Source organism: Cupressus sempervirens, chromosome 4, assembly GCF_028749045.1.
Source record: "Cupressus sempervirens isolate cs-2001-9-10 chromosome 4, ASM2874904v1, whole genome shotgun sequence".
NCBI classification, from domain to species: Eukaryota; Viridiplantae; Streptophyta; class Pinopsida; order Cupressales; family Cupressaceae; genus Cupressus; species Cupressus sempervirens.
In genome coordinates this window covers 122611734-122636200 of record NC_143121.1, presented here as the reverse complement: position 1 = coordinate 122636200, position 24467 = coordinate 122611734, and positions in this window count along the sequence as shown.

Here is a 24467-nt window from a genome sequence, read left to right as displayed (position 1 = left end):
ACAGGGTCTATCCTATAACAAGGAATATTTATATTAGTACATCATCTTGTGGGTACCATCCCTACTAGGGTTTTCCCTCTGATCAAGGGTTTCCCTAGTTAACATATATGGTGTTATTGTGTATGAGTATCTTGTTGTGGTTTTATTTTACATTATTCATATGGTTAAGATTGCAATTTTTTATTGGTAATATTAGGTGGATAACTAATTCAATCCCCCCCCCCTCCCCCCAGTTATACCAGTGGACTATATATTCTAGCATACTAAGCATTGAAACATTTTATTTGTACATATGGACCTTCGATAACTAATTCGTGCCCCTCTCAATTATTCTAAAGAATTCCAACAATTTCTAGGTAATTATAGTACATGTTTGTCTTAAGAGGACCAAGGGAGTCCTATTAGGTCATAATGTGGGTTACAAGTTCTAATAGGTCCTAATGTGTCTTACTAGGACATAATAGGTCGTATTAGGTAATAAGAGTCTTAAATTACTTGAAAATGCATAAGGTCCCCTTATGATACATTTCTTAAGGGGTCCTAGGGAGTCCTACTAGGTCATAATGTGTGTTATAGGTTAGATAATAGTGTTGATTTATGGAGGAGTAAACTAGATACTAAGAGGGAGGGGTGAATCAAAATCTATAACAATTTATTCCTTTTGACCATTTATCCACATCTAATAATAACTTATGCATGCAATAAAATAATGCAAACTTCTTGTAACATGTAAAAATAATTAGTCACATGCATGAAAGTAATAACATGTTGTATATGTGAAAATGCGGCCTATGCTAACACACACACTTCAACATGGTCCTTATTTGCGGATTCATCTCAGAATGAACATTGGATTGTTCATCCAAAAATTAGCCGGCAAGGTGACCTGTTGCCTTCTATCTAAAGGGATTTTGATTGTTAGATATCCTTAGATTTGAGGTGTTAAGCAACTAGATCCTCTAAGAATGAAGGATTTAAGAAATGAAATTAATCTATATGATTGTGCAAATTAATCTAGAATGAGAAATGCATTCTAATCTAGGAACAATTGAAACAAAACTAGATTAACCTATGCATAATTAAGCTAAATGAATTTAAACTAAGAATGCAAGATGTATGCAAAAATGTGAGAAAATGTGGGCAAATGTGAGTATGAATTTCAACAGCAATTCGATGCAAATTCCAATTCATCCTCTGAAAATGAAGAGATGAGGGTCTCTTAAATAGACTTTCCTTGAATCCATCAACGGTTGAGATCAATTTCAATCAACGATCAGGATTAAAGGTGAACTTTAGTCATAAAGGAAGATTCCCAAATTAAAGGGAGTTAACTAACTCAGATCTAAGTGTAAGAGTCAGTCAACTCAGATAGACTTTAGTGTAAAAGCAAGTGATCTGGGTCACTTCTAATTTGATTAGCAGTGAGCTGGGAATTTCCTTTTTTGAACTGAAGAGAGATTTTGGTGAGATATTTAATTTAATAAAATGAGATATGCTCTCATAATTACCTTTTCTATTTAATTAAATAATTCTATTTAATTAATTAGAGACACTTTTCTTATTTAATTAAATAACTTCATTTAATTAATTAGGAATGGCTTCCCATTTAATTAAATAACTTTGTTTAATTAATTAGAAGTAAGTTCTCCATTTAATTAAATAATTTCATTTAATTAATTAAAATAGGCACATTTATTAAATTAAATCAATTTAATTCCTTAGTACATTAGCCTAAGGACACAATTTAATTTAATTAAAGTGTAAATACTTTAAATTAAATTAAATTGTAATCAGTAGGTTTAATGCGACTAATATGATTCAATACTTTAGGAATTAAATAAAGACTATGATGAATGTAGATTTAGGTTTTCTGTATTTGACAATTAAGTCAAGTAGCAGAATAAGAATTTCCTATTAGGATAGGTCTTAGGATTGATCAGAAATAGACTAGAATTGGTTGAGATGGCAATGAGCCAATTTTGGGGTATTACATTTTGCCCCTCTTTGAGTTAATGTGTGAGTAGCACATTCAATTCAAAGAAAATAAGAAAGCATGATGCAAGGATCAAGAAATGAGATTGGTTCCAAAATTGATGATATGAAGACCAATCGATAAGCTTTTAAGGACTATCTCTAGAATAGAGCTTAATCCCAAGGAATCCAAGAAGAACGCCTAAATACCTAAAATTGATAAGCATTTAAAAGCTTTCTTCAGAATGAAGTTTGACCTTTAAGGATTCAGATAGAACACCTAGATACCTGAGATTGATAGCATTTAGAAGATTATCTCCAGAACAGAGCTTAACCTTCAAGGATCTAGATAGAACACCTAGATACCTGAGATTGATAGCATTTAGAAGATTATCTCCAGAATGGAGTTTAATCTTCAAGGATCCAGATAGAATGCCTAGATACCTGAGATTGAAAGCATTTAGAAGATTATCTCCAGAATGGAGCTTAACCTTCAAGGATCTAGATAGAACACCTAGATACCTGAGATTGAAAGCATTTAGAAGATTATCTCCAGAATGGAGCTTAACCTTAAGTTATCCAAATAGAACACCTAGATACCTGAGATTGAAAGCATTTAGAAGATTATCTCCAGAATGGAGCTTAACCTTCAAGGATCCAAATAGAACACCTAGATACCTGAGATTGATAAAAGATAACAAGGTCCAATCATGAGTCATAGAATCATCCCTAGAACAAGGCTTGATCCTTAGGAGTCGAGGTTTAGACTATCCCAATACCTATCCATCAAACTCTGAGAAGAGCTATTATAAGATTGATTGATTTGATGAAAAGATAAGATAGATGACAAAAATGCCAGAAAAGAGGGAGCAAGATGCCCCAAGTGATAAGGACATAAGATGGGAACCAGATCCCCCAAGCAATGAGATTGAGATTGAGTTGCATTTAGTTCAATGATGCAATCATCCTGCCCCCTCAGGAGTGAAATCGAAAGATGACACACCAGAAATTTGATGTAGGCAGCATAAAGAGATATTGGGGAAACCCAAGATTCAATAGAATATGGAAGAGATTAGAATGATCAGAAGATGACTTAGAGTCAGTTTAGCATGCTTCTAAGGTCCAGAAGACCAAGTTTGACCCATATTTGACCAAAGTTGACTAGAATTAAGCAAAGTTGACTTGAGTTGAAGATTTTCAAAATGAATTTTGAAAACATGAAGAATGTAGAGTTGAAAGGATTCCAAGAATTGAAAAGTATCAGAAAGATTTGGGCTACACAAGCATTTGATTGCGTTGGTCTCCAAAATTTTAAAACACATTTTGAGGCACTTAGGTGTGTCAAATTTTGAATTCAATCTCGAACATGAATCCAGAATGATCCAATTAGCCAAGTGGGTGATTTTTGCGCAAATTTGAGCACTTTCAAAATTTAGGCCCACCCCTATATAAGGGTCCAAGGTGTCATTTTCAAACTCATTTTTGCTTTTGTCTTCTAGTGATTTGGGCTCTGAGAGAGACATGGCAGTTAGCATGAGATATCATCATTTTGAGTGCTCCAGATGACATAGCCGGCTAGCAGACTATGGACCACCGATGAGTCATTGATTCCCTCCCTTTGTACTTTTTCTTTCACGCATTTTAATATCATTTATTGCATTTTTAGCATGTTTTAGGATTGTCTAATCAGTCTTCCTTTGAGACCTATCTCTTTTTGCACGAAGAAATAAGATGCGTTGTTTCTTTGTGCGAGAGGTAGTCATGTTTCACATGAAGGACGAGTTTCTTTGCGCAAAATCAATTTGTTTCTTACGCAGAAGGATCTTTTCTTGTGTAGGAAGATCTTTTCTTGCACGAAGATGTGATTCTTCATGTGAGATCAAAGAATTTCACATGAGATTTCACGAATTTCACGTGAAATCCCATGACAATTATGTTTTAAAATTGCTCAAAAAATTGCATTTTAATCTATTTTGATGTATTGTGTCGACTTGATACTAATCGTTTGTTTGTCATTTTTGTTGTGCATTCAGGAGGTCTTTGGTGATGTTGCATTCAGATCGCACTACCCACCATATGGGGAGTTATTATGGAGTCTCGATGATGCTAATCTAGAAAACATTGCTCAATTGGGTTTGTCTTCACTATGCCAAATTCTAACCATGATGGTGAATTATGGCTTACTGACAGCTTTGGTTGAGCATTTTCATTTGGAGACTAACACTTTTCATTTGCTAATGGGTGAGATGATGATCACCCTAGAGGATATATGGAGGCTACTGAGGATCCCCTTTCATGGTGCTCGGGTCATTTATGATATAGTGCTTAGAGCAAGTATAGAGGCACTGTCCATTGTGTTTGGGAGAGAGGTACCAAGGGGTGAGGCCATCAGCTAGGATGAGTTGATGCACACCTATGAACTGACGCATAGGCTAGCATCTATGCTAGGTATATTTTTGAGCTATTTCTTATGTCTTGATAGAGGATAGCATGGTTTGGAGTGCGGGTGGGGAGCCATGCTTCGTAGGATGTTGGAGGCACCTGAGATCTTTGGGTGGGGTCAGTGCATGTTGGCCCATATTTTCCATGAGATGCACGAGGTCATCTTCCATGAGAAGAAGATGATGGAAATTGGAGTGTACGTCCTATAGGTATGGGCATGGAAGCACCTTCCTATATGTAAGCCCATTTTTGAGGATGCCAAAGAGCCCATGGAGCCCTATATATACAGATATTGAGGGCATATTACCCAGCTCCACCTGGGTAAGACTAAGCACTATATGGTGACCCTGGTGAGAGACAAAGGACTGGGATGATGCCCCTAGAGTGTTACCATGGATGTTCAGTTCTCACCCTCTAGCGGGTAGGACCACATCAGTTATTGAGAGGTTTGTGATTTCATGAGTGTCGCGGTAGTATCGCCAACCATAGGACATTTTTGTTGAGTACTACACCTATGTTATGTTGCAGAAGGATGTTGAGCAGGGATGGCCAACATCGATAGATCCAGGGTGGTCCATGATAGATATTCATAGCCTAGCTGCAATTCAGTGGGACTACCTGCCAGAGGTAGTAGATGCAGGGATGATGCCTGCATATCAAACATTTTTTATTAGCCATCCGTTCCCATGTTTTATAGATCTAGTATGTATGGCAGGGTAGGCACAAAGGCAGGTGCCCCAACAACAATAAGCATAGTCATAGCCACTAGGTCAGCCACAACAGTAGTCACGGGTCTGGCACTGCGTATAGCAGATGTAGATTCCCCCAAATTAGATGGGATCAGACCCAGGTGTTGGGGGCAGTGGGATAGGACATAGTTGGTGGCAGAGACAAAGGATAGAGGAGCAGGCCCCTCAGCAGAAGGCTCCACAGCAGCAAGTGCCACCATAGCAAGAGGCACCACCACAATGGTAGGCACCAAAGATGTTGAATGAGGATATGCTGGATCAGCCAGTAGGTGGGGTGAAGGACATGGTACGATGGTATCGAGAGTGGATTCGTGTGGCCTCTCGATAGTTGAAAGAGTTACAGATTTTAGTGGTAGTCTGAAATGCACAGATGGTAGAGAGATAGTAGGATATAGATCAATGAAGAGAGCACACCGAGACTGTGGAGTGGAGATTGGAGTTGACACAAGATGAGATCCACTTTTAGTTAGCTTGGGCTGCCTACTATTATGTTGCATATACGAGTGCAGTACCAGATAAGACACTATAGGTTCAATGCTTTTCTCAATATGTGTGAGATTTTAGGGGCGCATGACCTCCTGCTAGGCCAAATATGCCACCGTCGCCTCTACCACCTACTGCTCCTGCTCCTCCTGGAGGCAAGGGTACAAGACAGAGTTAGACGCTCTATGGTTGACTCTATTTTTTGATCTCTAGCTATGTATCGACTGGTGTGCCAGCACCACATGTATCATTTTTTATTGATTGCACTCGAGTAGCACCCATTTTTGTACTAATCCATTCTTTTGATATATATATATATATATACACACATGAGATCTTGAGTTGAGTATCCCCGTGTACATGTCATTGTCTGTGTTTGTTTTACTTTGATGTACATGATTATGAGATGTATGTTGTACTTTGATAGAATGTATATGTATGGACTGACATCTCATGTAGTGTTGCTTGTTTTTGCTTGACAGTGATAGGTATTCCATTGAGGAGCACAAATCAATGAACCAAATGCTTGTGTAGTGGTGAAGAAATCTAACATGTTTGAAGATGCCCCCAATCCTTCAGCATAAAGGGTAGGAACAGAATGACCATCGAATTGCATGCTTATGCAAATGAAGTATGTAATGCAAGACTATGTTAAATGCAACCCTAGGTCTAGTTACCAAGCCTCAATATTTAATCATCACTGGATATAGAATAAAGCTCGTAGGTCATACAATTCCTACTGACATTGCAATCATGGAAATATGAATATAACATACGTTATTGGTTTTTCAAGATTAAATGTAAGTATTCAAGGCACAAGAAGCCAAAATAACTAGAACATTTGTCCCTTTTAATGTAGCAAGTTAACATAAGCATCAAAGCATAAACACTAGGATGACCAAAATGTTGCTTCCATGACAGACACACCAAATACGCGAGAGATCCATCTTATGCTAAGTATTTAGTATTTATTCTATCTACAATGACCCTTGCATTCATAACCTGAGACAAAAGTGTGCTATATATACTTGCAGTGACCTGTACGTTCACTTAGCAGGACGAGTATCAGTATTTACTGTAGAATGAAGAGTTCACTCCAACAAATAAGGAGAAGAACTAATGTTATTGACGTATTCATATAAAATGAGTTGAGGTACACACAGCCATCCAATACGAGATGGAGGCTCTTATAGTGGACACCCCTCTTATAGGAATATGTCAACTAATTGGAACTAAACTGCAAACAGAAAGCAAAGAAAAGATCATGCCCCCCAATCATTACTTCTCTAGTCAAAGATGACATCATCAAGTTGCTCAAGGAGATATGATAAAGCAAAACAAAGAAAACAAAGAAAATGCTTAGCATATCTAAACAAGTATGTCATTTTTGAGTTCAACATTTTTGGGATTGATGTCAAGTGTCAATGTCCAAAACATGTTTGAAAGAAATCTCTTCATTATGATAAAAATAGTAGTTAGACACAGTCAGAATGACTGGTGATTGAGGTCAAAGAGGAAACTTCATGATGAAGAACCTAAGTTAGACTAAGTGACAGTAGACAGACATAGCTAGGACGACTGGTGACTGATGCAAGAGAGATCTTCCATAAAGGAATCTGGAGACATAACTCAAGCAATAGTAGGTAGACACAGTTGAAACAACTGGTGACTATTGAGAAAGAGATTCTATGAGGAGAATCTCGAAAAGAGTGACACTAGCGACAATAGGCAGACACAGTGAGGAGCACTGGTGACTATCGCGAAGGAGATTCTATGAGGAGAATCTTGAAAGGAGTGACACTAGCAATAGTAGGCAGACGTAGTGAGGACCACTGGTGATTGTCATGAAGGAGATTCTATGAGGATAATCTCGAAAAGAGTGACAGTAAGGGGGAATGCCCCCGAACTGTGACAAGACTCAATCCATGGATACATGAGTAGAAAGTAAGAAAAGCAAGAAAGCAAAAGCATGAAAGTGACTGTACAGAATAGCCAAAAGATGTGCTGTAAGATGGGGCATTGGGAACAAGAGGCATCTGTTTACTAGGTTTTCACCTTCTTGGTAGTATTTTCCTTTTTTTGCTACCATGATGCCTATTTCCAAGTTTTCACCAATGGCACTTTTTTTTTTTTCCAAATTTTTATTTTTTTTGTATTTTTCTCATTTTGAATTTTATTTTGTATTTTTGAGATTTTTCACTTTTTTTGGTGTTACCAAGGTGTCTATTGCTAGGTTTTCACAAGGGTAACAATTTTTTCAGGACTTTTTCTAATTTTTAGATTTTTTTCAAGACATATATATATGTACAAAGAGCTTTACTAATATTAGATCAACTGTAAAACCGCTTCAGGTGGAGAGTGTTGACAGGTTCTTAAGCACTTCTCCTTCTATTGTGGAAAGTTGATAAGTGCTAGATCCATATATTACAATGATGATGTACAGACTGAGACAGTTTGGTTCAAACTTTCCCTTTTGTACTCACTGTTGTTGATTCTTGGGGTTCTCTCTCAGGATGAGATCACCTAGCTGGAAATCACGTGGCTTGACTTTTTGATTGTAGCTTCTAGCCATTCTTTGTTGATATGCTCACAGATGATCACATGCCACTTTTTGATGTTCATCCAATAACACAAGCTCTTGAAGCTGAGCTATCCTATAGTCATCATCAGTGATAAGGCCCTTCATAGAGATTCTCAAGGTAGGAATCTCAACCTCTATTGGAAGCACAACATCTGTCCCATATACCAAAGCAAAGGGAGTCATGCTTGTTGGAGTTTTGATGCTTTTCCTATATGCCCATAGGGCTAGATTGATCTGGAGATGCTAGTCTCTCCCTGACTTGCTGACTGTGTGATGAAGAATTTTGAGGATCGCCTTATTGGATGCCTCAGCTTGGCCATTACCCTGGGGGTAATAAATGGAAGACCAATGTTGTGTAATCTTGAATTTCTTGCATAGTTCCTTGAAGTCTTTATTCTTGAATTGTCCTCCATTGTCAGTAATGATTGAGGATGGTACACCATATCTGATGATGATTTAGTTTGTGATGAAAAGTGCTACAGTTTTTCCATCAGCAACTGTGAGAGGTACAGCCTCTACCTGCTTCGTGAAATAATTTATAGCCGTGATAATGGACTTATGCCCATTAGAGGAGGTTGGGTGGATCTGTCCCACCAAGTCAAATCCCCATTGTTGAAATGGCCATGTTGTAGTAAAGGGAATTAGTTCTCTGCTTGGAGCATTGATGAGATTCCCATGTAACTAACACTGCTTGTAGGACCTAGCATACTTGATAGCTTCTTGCTCCATTTTGGGCCAGTAGTAACTAGCACGAAGGAGTTTGCGAGCTAGTGTCAAGCCATTAGAATGAGATTCACAAATGCCCTCATGAACATCAATTAGTGCACATTTAGACTCTTTAGGTTCTAAACACCTAAGGAGTGTTCCATCGAGACCTCTTCTAAACAGATCATTAGCAATAATGACATAATGTGAAGCATTACAGATTAGGTAACATTTCTCATTCTGGGTTAGACCTTCCAAAATGGTTTGATTACGAAGGTAGGAATAGATGTGATGGTAACAAGATGATTCTTGTCCTATAATGGAATAGATCATCTTAGAATTAGGGGTGTCATAGGCTGGGTAGTGTAACGCTTCCACCAAGAACTCATGTCAGAGATCATTTTTAGGCATTTGTAGTAGAGAGCTAGGGTGGCCATGGCATTAGCTACTTTATTATCTACTCGAGGAGGTTGCTGAAAAGTGATGTGTGCAAAATACTTCTTTAAGTCATCAACCATGTGCTTGTAAGGAATTAGTTTCTCATCCTTTGTTTGGTACACATCATTAACCTAGTTGACAACAAGCTGAGAATCACCAAAGATATCTAACTGATCCACTCTCTATTCAGCTACAATTTTCATGTCATTGATCAAATCCTCGTATTCAGCAATGTTGTTTGTACAAGGAAACAAAATCTTGTACGCTTTGGGCAATGAGTATCTTTTTGGTGTAATAAAGAGTAATCACACACCTGATCGTTGTTGTGTGAAGGATCCATCAAAGAACATAAACCATGTGTGGTGTGTGAGTGTCAGAATTGACTCATTTAGGAAATCAATGTTCATTGGAAAAAGACTTTGTATAGGTGCCTCAGCCAGCTGGTCTACAATTGCTTATCCCTTGATAGCCTTGCATTCAAGGTATTGGATGTCAAACTCACTGAGTATCATAACCCATTTAGCCAATCTTCTTGTAAGAGATGCCTCACTGAGCAAGTACCTTAATGGATCTATTTTAGCCACAAGCTGTGTAGTGTGGGCAAGCATGTAGTGTTTCAACTTTTGGGAAGCAAAGACAACTGCCAAGCAAGCTTTCTCAATAATGTTTTAGTTCTTCTCATAAGAGACCAATGTTTGGCTCAAGTAGTAAATAGCTCTTTCTTTGTTGTCATTATCTTCTTAAACCAATAGGATGCCTAGAGATGTTTCAGTGGCTGAAATGTATAAAAGTAAAGGCTTCCCATGAATAGGAGGCATCAGGATGGATGGATTGACAAGATATTGTTTGATCTGTGTTAAGCTTTGCTCACAGTTTTGGCTCCAATCAAATTTCACACCCTTATGTAAGGTCTTTGTGAAGGGTTGTGATCTATCTACCAATTGTGAAATAAACCTATGAATAAATTGAAGCCTTCCTTGCAGTCCTCTCATCTGACTGATGTTCTGAGGTGGTGGCATGTCCATTATTGCTTGTACTTTCTCTAGATCTACTTCAATTCCTTTTGCAGAGATGATGTATCCTAGCAACTTTTCTGATGTGACACCAAATGCTCATTTCCTAGGATTGAGCTGAAGATTGAATTTTTCCATGCGATCTAGGAAGAGCCCCAAATCTTGCAGATGAGTATTGTGTTTAGCACTTTTGACCAAGGTATCATCAATCTAGTCCTCCATGGTTCTATGTATCATGTCATAGAAAATTGTAGTAACAGCTCGCTGATACGTAGCACCAGCATTCTTCAAACCAAATGGCATCACATTCTAACAAAAGGTTCCCCATGCACATGTAAAAGCTGTCTTCTCCTGGTCTTCTAGCATAATTTTTATCTGATTGTATCCAAAAAAACCATCCATAAGTGAATACATCTCATAGCCAGCCATCATGTCCATGATCATATCAATATTGGGGAGCAGAAAGTCATCTTTAGGACATGCCAACTTAAGATCATGGAAGTCTATACAAACCTTGATAGATTTATCGTGCTTAGAAACTAGAACAATATTGGATATCCATTCAGTATAATCAATTGCATGGATGAAACTAGCCTTTAGGAGTTTCTCTAATTCTACTTTGATGAGCAATGCAATGTGAGGGTGCATTTTTTGAAGCTTCTGTTTAATCGGTTTGATGTCTAGTGCTATGGAAAAATGATGCATGATAAGATCAGGATCTAATCCTAGCATGCCAGATTATGTCTAGGAAAAATTTACGTTCTTTTCCTTGAAAAAAGAAATGAATTGTTCCTTCTCTTCAGGTGACAGTGACTGTGCCAGATGTATCATATGAGGATGTTCTTCTATGCCCAAGTTAATTGGCTGCATCAACTCTATCAACACTGATGATCTCTCCTGAAAGTGATTGGGAAGGACATCAAATATCTCATCTACAGGTGCCTTAGAGAGGTTTTCACCCTTGGATATGTCTTTTGTTTTTACTTTTTTGGGTTCTAACATTGCCACAATGTGGTTTTCACCATTGGACTTTTTGCATTTTTTCTTTTTAATTATGTGACTGAGATATTTGATATTAGACTTAGTCATTTGATGCTTTGCTCATTGGTGGAAGACATTATAGGTTCGATACCATTTAGGTAATAGGCGAGAACATAGTCATTCTAGAATGTGGGGACTTCACTGGATGCATTAGGGTTCCAGTCTATAAGCTCAGGATGTGTGAGTGAGAGAGTAGTGGCTGGTTCAATTGCATTCATAGTATAGTCATTAAGTGCTTGGACCAACAATTTGAGACCTATGATGACCTCATCCACAAGTGTGTTCAAATGCCTCAGAGTATGAACATTAGTAATTGATGACTCTAGGACACTAGTTGGATCTAACCCATGTGACCTAACCCTAGACTTTTCACCCACTTTGATTTGGTTTTCATAGACATGCCTAGGTCAATGTCTTTATCAGTAGTCACTTCTAAAAGAGAGTCAAACTCATATTCCTTAGAATCAATGCTACATGGCAAGAGACTATAGAACTCCCCAATAGTGATAGGGACATAATCACCTTCATCCTTCGGGTTCTTGCACAAATACTCAACACGGCATGACTGACTAGATTCTCCCTTTTCTAAATGATATTTGAGTTGCTCAGTATTGTCCTCAGAAGAATCATTAGTATCATCCACAGTGCTAACACATGGCACAAAGTCATCTGGCTCAAGAAAGAATTTAGCGAGATCATAAGGGATAGGATGAGAATATGAATCCTCATCATCAAATTCTTCCTCTTGAGTATCTGACTCAGATTGTGACTCATTTTTAGATGAACTCTTAGGTTTGGGAATGAATTTATTTGATCCCAAATGAAAAGGAACCTTCTTAAATCCTAGGCCAGTTGTATCATGGTTGCTTCAAGCTCTTTCTTTGATAGGATCAATTAGGCCATTGTTATTGCACCCAATAGGGCTAGTTCCCTTGTAACCAAAATGCTTCATAAGCCTAAGACCAGGTCCATATTTCATAGGAGTGATTTCTTGAGCTTGTTCTATTAGTTCCACTAGAGCCTCTTCTTTGTAAAGCCATGCAGAAATGGCTCTGTTTTCACTTTCATCTTCTAAGGGAACCATAGCCTTGACAAAAGCACCATTATACTTGGTCTGAGGTGTCAACACGAATGGCTTCTTTGCCTTTGAAGGTCTTCCATAATGTCGAGGGGACTCTGGGAGAGATGTCAATGACAACACTAGTTCAATATGATACTCTCCCATACCAGTCTCTTTCAGTTTGAATGACTGCTCAATTTGTTTCAATTTATTGTTGTGATAATCAATAGACTCACTATTAGCAGGGATGAAAGTTTTAGCAGCTTTGAGCATTTGTAGGTGTAGCTAGTAGTGGCAGGAATAGTAACTTTGGAGCCATGAAATGGGAACTTGATGCATTGGTGGTATGTGGATGGCACAGCACGCATCTCATGTATCCATGGCCATCCTAATAGAATGTTGTAAGCCAAGGGAATCTCAAGTACCTGATAGGTGACATCCCTTTCTATAGGACCAACATGAATGGGTAGAACCATAAGACCTAGAGACTTTTGTTCCACTTCGTCGTATGCTTTGATAGTGATCTTTTGTCAAGGATCAATAGAGTCCTCAGAATAATTCAATTGTCTAAGCAAAGTAGTAGAGACAGTATTTAGGCCAACACTGTTATCAATGAGTACCCAATGAACACATGTCTGATGGATCATAACCTCGATGTGTAGAGGTTGATTGTGTGGGTGACTCAGCGAGTTGTCATCTTCCTTAGAAAAATTCATAAGATATGGCAAGGTCAGGTGACCTACCATGGATTGAAATTGCTCAAGATTAAGATCTTGAGGAACATTTGCCTCAACGAGGGCTTTATCTAGAATCTACCTATGAGCAAGCAAGATTTTAAGTAGCTCAAAGATGGAAATCTAAGCCTTAGTTCATTTTAGTTGATTGAGAACACTATAACTAGTTATAGTCAAGTTCGATGTGGGTTTTGCACCTTTGCCAGGTGGACCAACAAGGACTTTATCTTTGTGTTGTTCAAGATCTGAAGTAGGAGGTGTAGGGCCTTTGAGCACCAACTTGGTGCGAGAGTGAGTAACAACATTAGCACAGTGTTGCGAATGTGTATTATCCATTTCATTGGAAGTAGGGCCCCTTAAGACAAATGGTGTCTTTGGTTTGTTTTTATCTTGCTTTCCCTTAATGGTAATAACATCACAGTATTTAGAATCTACTATATATGAGCAATGTTAGTATGCTAATAGAAACCAAATTTAAATAAAAGCTTCTACAAACTAAACAAAATTCATAAACTTCAAGATAGACTAAGATGAGCTCTCAATTGAGAATATGAGCCATTAATGGACTCTCTCAATAAGAAGCTCTCTTGTTGAGTGGCTTTTTCTAAATAGATAGGATGTATGCTCAAGCTTATGCTTCAAAAAGGGCTTCAAATGGAGTTGGAATTTGGGTGTGAGTGTATGGTTTTGATGTAAAATGGCTTCTTAAAATGGCATTATGACTTTACTTCATGGATTGTGTTGTTTTGCAAAGGGGAAGGATCCAATTTATAGGCAAGAGGCTTGAGGGATAAGATGCAAGGATGGGAAAAAGCTCATGGAGGACTCAAATAGCATGAGAGGAGAGCACATGGATTGTGCTTCCTTATAGCCAATGAGGGAGTGACACATGTCACAGGGTGAGAGGATGGAGGAAAGGGGAAGGATGAGTCAACAAAGGAGGCTCAAGGGATAAAATCTTCATAAAGACCCTCATAATGGCTTATAAGAGCAATAAAAGGGCTTGGAAGAGTCATTTATGGCCTAGTGGACTCCATAAAGTTTTATGGTTGGGTTATTTTGAGGGAGATGAGAGGAATTTCGACTTAGGCTTGATTAGGAAGGTTTTAAGCTTTCTTAGGATTGTGTAAATGATTAGAGGATGGATTAGGATGGTTTAGGATTAGCTTAGGGATAGGCAAGTGGATGGCATTTAATGAGGGTGGGTGAAGGAGGAGATATTTTTTAACTTTGTCTTGGGTTAGTAAGTCTTAACCCATGCTTAGGGAATGTGACAAGGTTAGGAGGGGATTAGGATTAGGTTTAAAGACATCTTCTAGAAGAGTCTAGACTTTAGATGAGGATAAAGACTTTCTAGAATAGTCTAGAATTTCTTAGGATGAGGATGAAGACTTTCTAGAAGAGTCTAGAACTTCTTGGGATGAGGATAAATTAGATTTTTAGGAAATAAATAAAGTTTTTATTTATTTCAAGGGTTTGGGTTGAGGAGATATTTATTAAAAAAAATTTTAATAAACATGAGGATTAATATTTAATCTTAATTAAATATTTTGAGTTGGGATTAGGGGTAGGAAATGATGGGATTAGCCTTTAATCAAAATTAAAGAAGGATAGTGGTCTTGAGGAAATTGGCCAAGTTTTGGGCAAAAACAAATTTTTTTATTTATTTTGGGTTTTTTGGTCAATTTATTAATTAAATAATTAATAAATAAGGAAATAATGTTTAAATAAGATTTAAACATTTTTGAGAGGGATTCCTTAATTAAATATTTTTAATTAAGATAAAGGGATTTAATGGCATAAAAATAAATAAATAAATTAATTAATAAATTAATTAATGATGATGTCATCAAGATTTTTTTAGAAAATAAAAATACTTTATTTTCTAAAAGTTTTTAGGTGTCTACATTTTGCCCCTCTTTGATGTGATGCCGCAAGTGGCATGGCATCAAAGATAAGAAAATAAGATGCCCAAGGCTAGAGCAGAAGAGAAGAGAATGGACTGCTAGATGCCCCCTCAAGAAGGTGGCGGGGAGAGAAAGTGAGGCTCGACGACTTCTTGAAAAGTACAAGAATTCAAGATGAGCAAGAAGACTCAGATTGGCTTAAGAGAAGAGGTTTAGTTAGCTCAAACTCTCACTACAGGAGAATGATAAAGGGAGAATCAGAGGCACAAGAGGAAGCAAGCTTAAGATATCAGGAATTGTAGAGGATGAAGGAGCAGACTGCTATAAAAGGAATCCAGGATGGGGAGATGGATGAGGGGATTAAAAAGCTAATGCAACAGGATTTCAAAGAGTCAGATTGGCAGAAGATGGGTTTTGGAGATCCCTAGGACTAGGATTGTGGATCTCGAAAGATGAGGCTTGGTGGATTGATTTGGATTGGTGGATCCCTAAGACTAGGATTGTGGATCACTAAAGCTAAAGGTGAGGAGTGAGTCAAAGAGATACTGATGCATAAGCTAGGGTAGGAGAGACAGATGCTAGATATGGATGGGGGATAATGGAGATGAAGGAAAACCATTGAAGCTTTTTGAGCGGGGGGATACTTCAAAGAGAAGTACCACCATGTAGTTGAGCACTAGATTTGCTATAGGACTATTGGTTAATTGCCAAGGTTACCAAGAACATCAAGGCCTTTTCACCAACTATCCAGAGGATTGACAGACTGACTCAAAAAAAACACACAAGGATTTCCCTAGCATCACACATGAATCTCGAAAGAATTAGAGTGGAACCAACACTGGGTAACCCACAAGTAGAAAATAAAAACAAACAAAAGACTTGGTCAAGACCCTATGCCCAGATTGCCCCATTCGCAGTATACCATGATATGGAAGATCGTGGCAACTTTGAGGAGGGAACAAAAAGATTGTTTGGAAAAGATACTTCAAGACCCAAAAGGGAAGATTCCAAATCAAAAGAAAGTGAAAATCAAAATGAGAAACATTTTCCAATGAGATGGGTAGGATGAGGTACTAGCAGACCAAGATCAAAAATGAGGAAAGCTATATCCTGCAAGGATCTATCGAAGAGCACCTAAGCTGGTGGATCTAGATGAGTGATGCATCTGGCAAGCTGAACTAAAAAGGATAACACTTTGGTGATAGGAGATCTAGCTAAAGGATGCATTGGGATAGCTAACCAAGGATTGTGCGATGTGTGCAAGATGCTGATCAAGGACGATCTGACATGAAAACTGGATAGATACAATGGTACTAAGCTAAAGAGGATGTACAAGTTGATGGACCAAGATATGTTACAAATGTACAAGGTTGTTTATGTTTGGGTTTTGTGAGATGGAAATGTGTGTGAAGGGTGGGATGTCTGCAATAGTTGATAGGCAGATAGGTAGATGGTTTGCGAAAAGCTTTAGTGAAAATGGGATTCTTTGTGTGCATGTGGTAGGATACAAGCTAGGATACAAGATTTGGCATATAATACAAGCTAGAATATGGTACAAGCTTTGGACAAGATTTGGATATAAAAGCTATGATACAAGGGATGATATAAGATTTACAAGATGGGGTACAAGATTTACAAGCTGTACAGGAGGTATTTACAAGCTCCAATAGATTTTGGATATTTGGTTGGAACACCAAGGGAACAAGTAGGTGTTTTATGGGATGGTGGGTGAATGGATGAGGGATAGGATAGTGATAGATAATGGATTAGTCTTAGTATACAAGGCGCTTGAATTACCAAGTTCTCACCAAGGTACCTATCCAAGGTACTTGAATTGCCAAATTTTCACCATTGGACGCTTATTTCTCTTTACTATTTTATTTTTTTATTTTTTCAAAAGCTGGGTATACCAAAGATTTTCAAGCATAGAACTTCTTGAGATGAATGATGTTAGTAGGATCATTCAAGATTTCTCCTTCGGGTGTAGATAGCTGATAGGCTCTGGAGCCAAAGGATGTAGTGACAACATAAGGACCAAGCCATGTAGGTTCAAACTTGCCTTTCCTTTCTCGATCTGCTTAGACTTTCATGTTTTTTTTTAGGACCATGTCACTGGCCAAAAGTGTCGTGGAAGCACCTTCTTGTTGAAATTCCTTTTGAGACAAATTTGATAGACTGTGAGATGAACATAGGCTTGTTGTCACTTCTCATCTAAGAGATCTAGCTAGGTGAGCCGAGCTACTCTGTATTCTTCATCTGATATTTTCCCTTGCAAAGATATGCACAAGGAGGGAAGTTCAATCTCTATAGGTAGTACTGCTTCAGCACCATAGACTAGGGAGTATGGAGTTGTGCCTGTGGATGTATGAAAGGAGGTTCGATAGGTCCATAGGGCTAGATTTATTTGTAGGTGCCAATCACAGCCGGAATCATTGACAACTTTCTTTAGGATTTTGAGGAGGGTTTTGTTAGTTGCCTCTGCCTGGCCGTTACCTTGCGGGAAATATGGGCTAGAAAAGTGGTGATGGATGTGGAGGGAAGTGTATAATTCTTCCATGTTGAGATTTTCAAAGTTACCTCCATGGTCAGTGAAGATGGTGGATGGGATGCCGAAGTGGCAAACAATGTGGTACAAGATGAACTTGGAGACCTGAACTCCTATAGCTGAGACTAGGGGGACTACTTCCACCCATTTAGTGAAATAGTCTGTAGCTATTATTATCCATTTATGTCCATTAGATGAGAGGGGTGTGATAGTTCCAACTAGATCAAGGCCCCAACAAGCGAAAGGCCAAGGTGGTGCAATAGGCTGTAGATCCTGTGTTGGAGCATGTACAAGATTTGCATGTTGCTGACATGGGAGACCCTTTCTGACAAATTCACAGGAGTCTTCTTCAATCGTAGGCCAATAGTAGCCTGCTTTAAGGATTTGTCGCACTAGGATAATACCACTCTTGTGGGCACCACAAAGTCCAGAGTGTACTTCTTTTAACACCATCACGGCCTCATTTTGGTCTAAACATCGAGAGAGTATCATGATAACCCTGACGATATAGGGCATTGGCTATGATAACATAGTGGGAGGATTTTTGAATGAGGTTCTGGCATTGGGTACGTGTGAGGTGAGGGGATATGATACCATCGTTAAGGTAAGCATGAGTCTCATGGTACCAAGGGGATTGGGGACTGACCAAGATACAAACACGATTTGAATCCTCATTCGCATAGGTGGGTGTGAGGAGCTGCTCCACTAAAAACTCATACTGTGTAGCTGCTTGGGGAATTTCCAAGAGTGAGCCTATAGTAGCCATAGAATCTGCTACTTTATTTTGTATTTGAGGCACTTGTGTAAACTAAAGCCTTGTAAAATGCTGGGTTAGCTGATCAACTAGCTCTTTGTAGGGTAATAGCTTTTCATCTTTGGTTTGATATTCATTTAGGGCTTGTTTGATGATGAGTTGAGAATCACCAAAGATTTGTAACTCAGCAATGTTCCATTTTGCAGCTATCTTTAATCCTGCTATGAGGGCCTCATATTCAACTATATTGTTGGTGCTAGGGAATTGTAGCTTGAAGGCTTTTGGAATGTAATCTTCTTGAGGTGTGACCAAAAATATTCCTACCCCTGATCCATGAGATGTGTATGAGCCATCAAAATAAAGTTTCCATGGGGGTTGCTCTTCAATTAGATAGATATGCTCATATGGAAATTTTGTGATCAATGGATAAGCATCTATTAGAGGTGCATCAGCTAGGTGATCTACTATAGCTTGCCCTTTGATTTCCTTTCTGTCCACATACTAGATGTCAAATTCACTAAGGAGCATAACCCATTTGGCCAAACGGCCTATAAGTGTTGTTCTGGAGAGCATATACTTGAGAGGGTCAATCTTGGAGACTAGTTGGATGGTATGACTTAGCATGTAGTGGCAAAGATTTTGAGTTGAGAAAACAACTGCCAAAAAAGGTTTTTCCATAGGAGTGTAATTGAGTTCATAACCAACTAGGGTTCTACTAATGTAGTAGATGGCTCTTTCTTTGTTGTAGTCATTGAGCTATGCTAGAAGTGCCCCTAGAGCAGTAGGTGTTGCTGATATGTACAGAATCAGGGGACGACCAGGAACTGGTGGAACCAAGATAGGGGGATTGATGAGATACTGCTTGAGATGGTCGAAGCTGTGCTAACATAAAGGATCCCACTTGAAGTTCTCTTCCTTCTTCAGTAAATGTGAAAATGGTGTACACTTATGTGCAAGCTGGGAGATGAAGCGCTGAATAGATTAAAGCTTTTCCTGAAGAGAATGAAGTTGTCACAGTGTCTGGGGAGGAGGCATGTCTAAGATAGCTTTGACCTTCTTGGGGTCGATCTCTATACCTCATTTAGAAACTATAAAACCTAGAAGCTTGCCAAATGTGACCCCAAAGACACATTTCTTGGGATTTAGCATGAGATGATATTTGGCTAACCTATCAAAGACTTTCTCTAGGTCAGCAAGATGATCCATGAAGGTATGAGACTTGACCAAGATATCATCCACATAATCCTCCAAAATGCTATGGATGAGATCATGAAAAATGGCTGCCATAGCTCTTTGATAGGTAGCCCCAGCATTCTTTAGGCCAAAAGGCATCATGTTGTAGCAAAAGGTTCCCCAAGGGGTAATGAATGTTGTCTTATGCTAATCCTCTTCTGCAATCTTGATTTGATTATACCCAGAAAATCCATCCGGGACAAAATTTCATGTCCAGGTGTAAGATCTACAATCATATCTATGTTGGGCAAGGGAAAATCATCTTTTGGACAAGCTTTATTAAGATCTTTGAAATCAGTGCAGATTTTGATGTCATCGGAGGGTTTAGTGACGAGGACCATGTTGGAGATCCACTCTGAGTAGTCAATAGGTCGAATAACCTTAGTAGCTAACATTCTTTCTAATTCAACTTTGACTAGTAATGCCACCTTGAGGTGCATTTTTCTAAGCTTTTTTTTGATGGGCTTGATCTTTGGATCGACTGCAAGATGATGAACTACAAGCTTTGGATCAAGTCTTGGCATATCCTGATATGACCATGCAAATTGGCCAATTTTCTCTCTTAAGACCTCAAAGAGGAGATCGGCTTGGTCTTGTGATAGGGATGCAACAATGTGAACAAGTTTGGGGATCTCTGAAGAACCAATGTTGACTTCTCGAGTATCCTCAATTAGAATAGAAGACACCTCTAGTCGATTATCTTGAGGAGGCAATGCTAAATCTTCATGTTCTGCTTGTGGCTCTAGATTTTCTTGCTGAGGGGTTCTCTTTGCTACCATAGCTAGTCTTAGATTCACCTTAGTTCCAGTTTTGGGTGTATCGGAACTAGGTTGGGGATTTTCTCCAAAATACCCCTTGGGATCTAGCTTGTAGATATAGGCAGAATCTGGCTTTGTTTTCTTATGAGGAGTTTTAGCTCTCATGAATCTCAGAAGTACTTTCTCTAATGTGAACTCATCAATGTGTATGACGCTTGGTTGATCCCAATCTATGAGTTGTGGATGGGCGAGTGGTAGGTCAATGAGGTGGATAGATAGTTCTTGGAGAACAGAGTCTTTGAGGGAGATTTGGTCTAGGATATCATCGTAGGCTCTCTTTTCAACTTCCTCAGGAATGTCTTCAATTTTGACAAGGTCATGGTGAATGTTTGAAAAAGCATGACCATCCGTATTGGTGCCCCCAGTTGTGGGTATGCCAAAGCCAAGACCCGACTTCGATTCGCACTTGTGTGCATTGATGGGGCACTGCATGCCTCTTTCTTCTAGTCTTAGACTAGCACCTTGATAGTTCCATTTGTCAGTGATGAGCTTATGTTCTTGGGGATACTTCTGGCTGAAGAGATCAAGGCATGCTTGATTTCTTTGAGGTGCATCCTTATGTAACCAATTGTTGATATCTAGAGTGAGCTCCTCATGAACAAGGATTTTCAAGGATACAAAGGTTGTTGGGCCAAAATGTTTGTATTGAGGAGGTGGAATCTCCTTATCTTTGTGATATGTCAGTCATCCATGGGCATGTGGATCAAGTGGGAGTGCCTCGACAAAAAATGCATCCGATAGACTATACTCTCCACAGCCTTTGTTATTAATCTTCGCAATAGACAGGGTAGAGGCAAGGATGGTTTCTAGGTCATTACCAGTGTGGGATGAGCTAGCGATGGATGTGCCGATATCAATTCCAGGGCAATGGTTTGTATATGAAGCTTCAACTGTATTGCAGTAAGCAAAGGGTTCTAGATCGGCATGGATGGTTACCTCAGTGCCTTGATGCAAAAATTTGACGCACTGATGGTAAGTGGATGGAACGGCTTTCATGGCATGAATCCATGGGCAACCAAGGAGGATGCTAAATGGTAGGTTTAGATCAATAACATGGCAGAGTGTCTCTTGGATGACTGGCCCAACCTTGATTGGCAGCAAAATAGTTCCTTCTGTGGTTCTTTCCAAGTTGTCATAAGCTTTGATGGTGATAACCTCACTGATGATATCTGCCTCAGTATACCCAACTTTTTTTATGAATTTTAGGGTGCAAATATTCAAGGCTGATCCATTATCTATCATTACTCTTTTCACGGCAAAATTGGATACCATGATGGCTATGCGAAGCAGAAGGGTGTGATCTCGCTCGACCACGGGTATGTCGGTGGGTTTTAAAGATAGGGCACATGAGGAGGATAGGTGTCCAACAAGATTATGAAAATTAGTAGCATTGATATTTGAAGGGACACGGGATTCTATAAGGGCACTATCAAGGATGTTCTTGTACACAAGACTAGTGCGAAGAAGGTCTAAAATGGAGATTTGGGCTGGCATGTTCCCAAGGTGTTCCAAGATATTGTAGTAGCTTTTTGATGGAGCTGATGATGCTAGTGAAACGGGTGGGCCTGCAATGTTAAATTATGCTCTTCGAGTGGTGACTGCACACTCATTGTTTGGTCCTTGGATATTGATAACATTAACAGAAGGCTCTTTCTCGGATATACAACCTATAAGGCTACCATATTCTATATAGGATGAATTGTGATCATTGTTCTTCCCATGCTGTTGGTTAGGCTAGCAGTTGTTGGTGTTGTTGTTGTTGGCTTGGATAGGTGCTTTTCCAGGATTTTGGTTGTTGTGAGGAGGAAAAGCATTTTGATATACCTGTAAGCCTGCATTGGGAGAGGTTTGGGCACCAACGGTGATTTCTTTGCGATCAATGAGGTCCTGCACATAATCTTTCAGTTTCATGCATCTGAGGGTAGTGTGACCTTTTACCCTATGAAATTTGCAGTACTCATTGTCTTTGTACCATGCAGCTCTGGATTGGCTTGGGTCAATTTGTTGGGTAGGAGGAAATTTGATGAGGTTTTCCTTGACTAATTTCTCAAAAATGACATCCAAAGGTTCACCAAGGGGCGAATAATTTCTAGGTGCAGGTTAGAATTTGGGCTTTTGCCCTGCAGCTACATTGATGGCATTAGCTTGATTGCTAGACCCTTGAAAGTTGGGTCTTGGATTGTGGTTTTGATAGCTTTGGTTATTCTACTATTGGTAGTTGATAGCTTGTTGATTGTTTGATTGATATGGTGGGTTAGACTAATTTTGGGAAGGACCAACAATATTCACATGTCTGGTGTCAGTGACGCCATCTGTTGCAACGTGCTTTTTTTTACTCCAATACCTAGACTTGTCATTGGAATGTGATTGATTTTGGTTGGCTTCCTTGTAAATCTTGAGCACACCATCTTTAATGACTCCTTGCTCAAGGATCATTCCTTTCTCTTTGATGTCTTTGTAGGTCTGCAAATAGTTCATGGTCATGTGGTGAGCCAAGCTAGGATGGGCATTATCAATAAACATTTTCACCAAATGGCACTCTAGCAAGGTGCAAGATATGCAGGTGGTAAGGGTTTTCCATCTTTGCAAATATTTAGGAAGGCTTTCTCCACCTTTTTGCTTAGTGTGGACAAGATCAACTACTAATAGCTCTGTTTCAACAAGATGGGCATATTGGGTTACAAATGCCTCAGACAATTTAGCAAAAATTTTAATTGTGCCATAGGGGATTCTATAAAACCATTCAAGAGCTGGTCCGGCCAAGCTTTTGGGAAAGAGACAGAAGAGGAAGATGTCATCATATGCCACTTCTTGGCAGTGCATGTAAAATTCTTTGATGGGTGTGACAGGGTCTCCTTTTCCTCTGAATTTGTCAAACTTGGGTGTCTCAAAATGCTTGGAAAATGGTGTCATGGTAATGGCTCTGTCAAATGGGTAAGGACACACATTCTCAAACTTGAAGGTTTTTGGATCATTTCCCTCTTGGATGTTCTTCAAAGTTGTTTTCATGGCTTCCCATTCTGAATTAATAGGTGACATATGGGGTGCCCCCAATGTAGGAGTGCCCTGAGGTAGGTATGTGATAGATGGGGCAATGGAATATGGATGGCTTTGAGGTATGGGTTGGTAGGGATTGTACATGGCTTGGGCAACTAAATGGTGGATGATGGGTTGCTAAGGTGGAGGTGGCACATATTGCTGCATCTGTTGCGAGGCTTGCTGCTAATATTGGATTTGAGGTTGGGATTGAGGAACATAAGTTGGCTATGGGATAAATGGATTGCTTTATGGAGGTAAGGTATAAGATGGGTGTGAAGCTTGGGGAAAGGATCAAGGAGCTTGTGGAACTTGACTTTGGATTTGAGGGGTTTGACCAATATATGTGGGTTGTGCCCCTATTTGGGAAGGTGTCTACATGGAAAAAGAGGCCAAGTAATTGGTGGTTGGTGGTGGTGGATTTCCTCCTAGAAGTGGCATAGAAAAATAGTTGGTAATAGGAGGTAATGGATTGGTTGGTGGTGGAGGTGGTGTGAATTGAAAGCTTGGGAATGGAACTGATGGGGTTTGATATCTTGGTGGCTAGATTTGAAAGCTTGGTAAAGTGGTGGCAGGAGCTTGGGTCACTTGAGATCTTGACAGAACATTGGTAGTAGCTTGTGGGGTTTGATAGCTTTGTGGAGTGAGGGTAGTAGCTTGTGGATTTGTGGCTAATGGCACTGAGCTCCAAGGACCTAGTGGAAATGATGGAATTGTGTTCTGAGCAGAGGTAAATAGGCTGGGGGTGACAAAAGGTTGAATACTTGTCCCCATGGGTGGCATCCCAGTTGTATATTTTTGTGGTTGTCCAAAGATGCTAGCACTGATTTGGGAGATGGGTGGATTTGGAAGCTTGGGTTGGGGGGCAGCAGCAACAATAGTGAAGGGAGTGAATGATGAGGTGTTTTGGGTGAAGGGGGTTTGGGATGAAGTGGTATGGACCAATGGTGGAGTGGT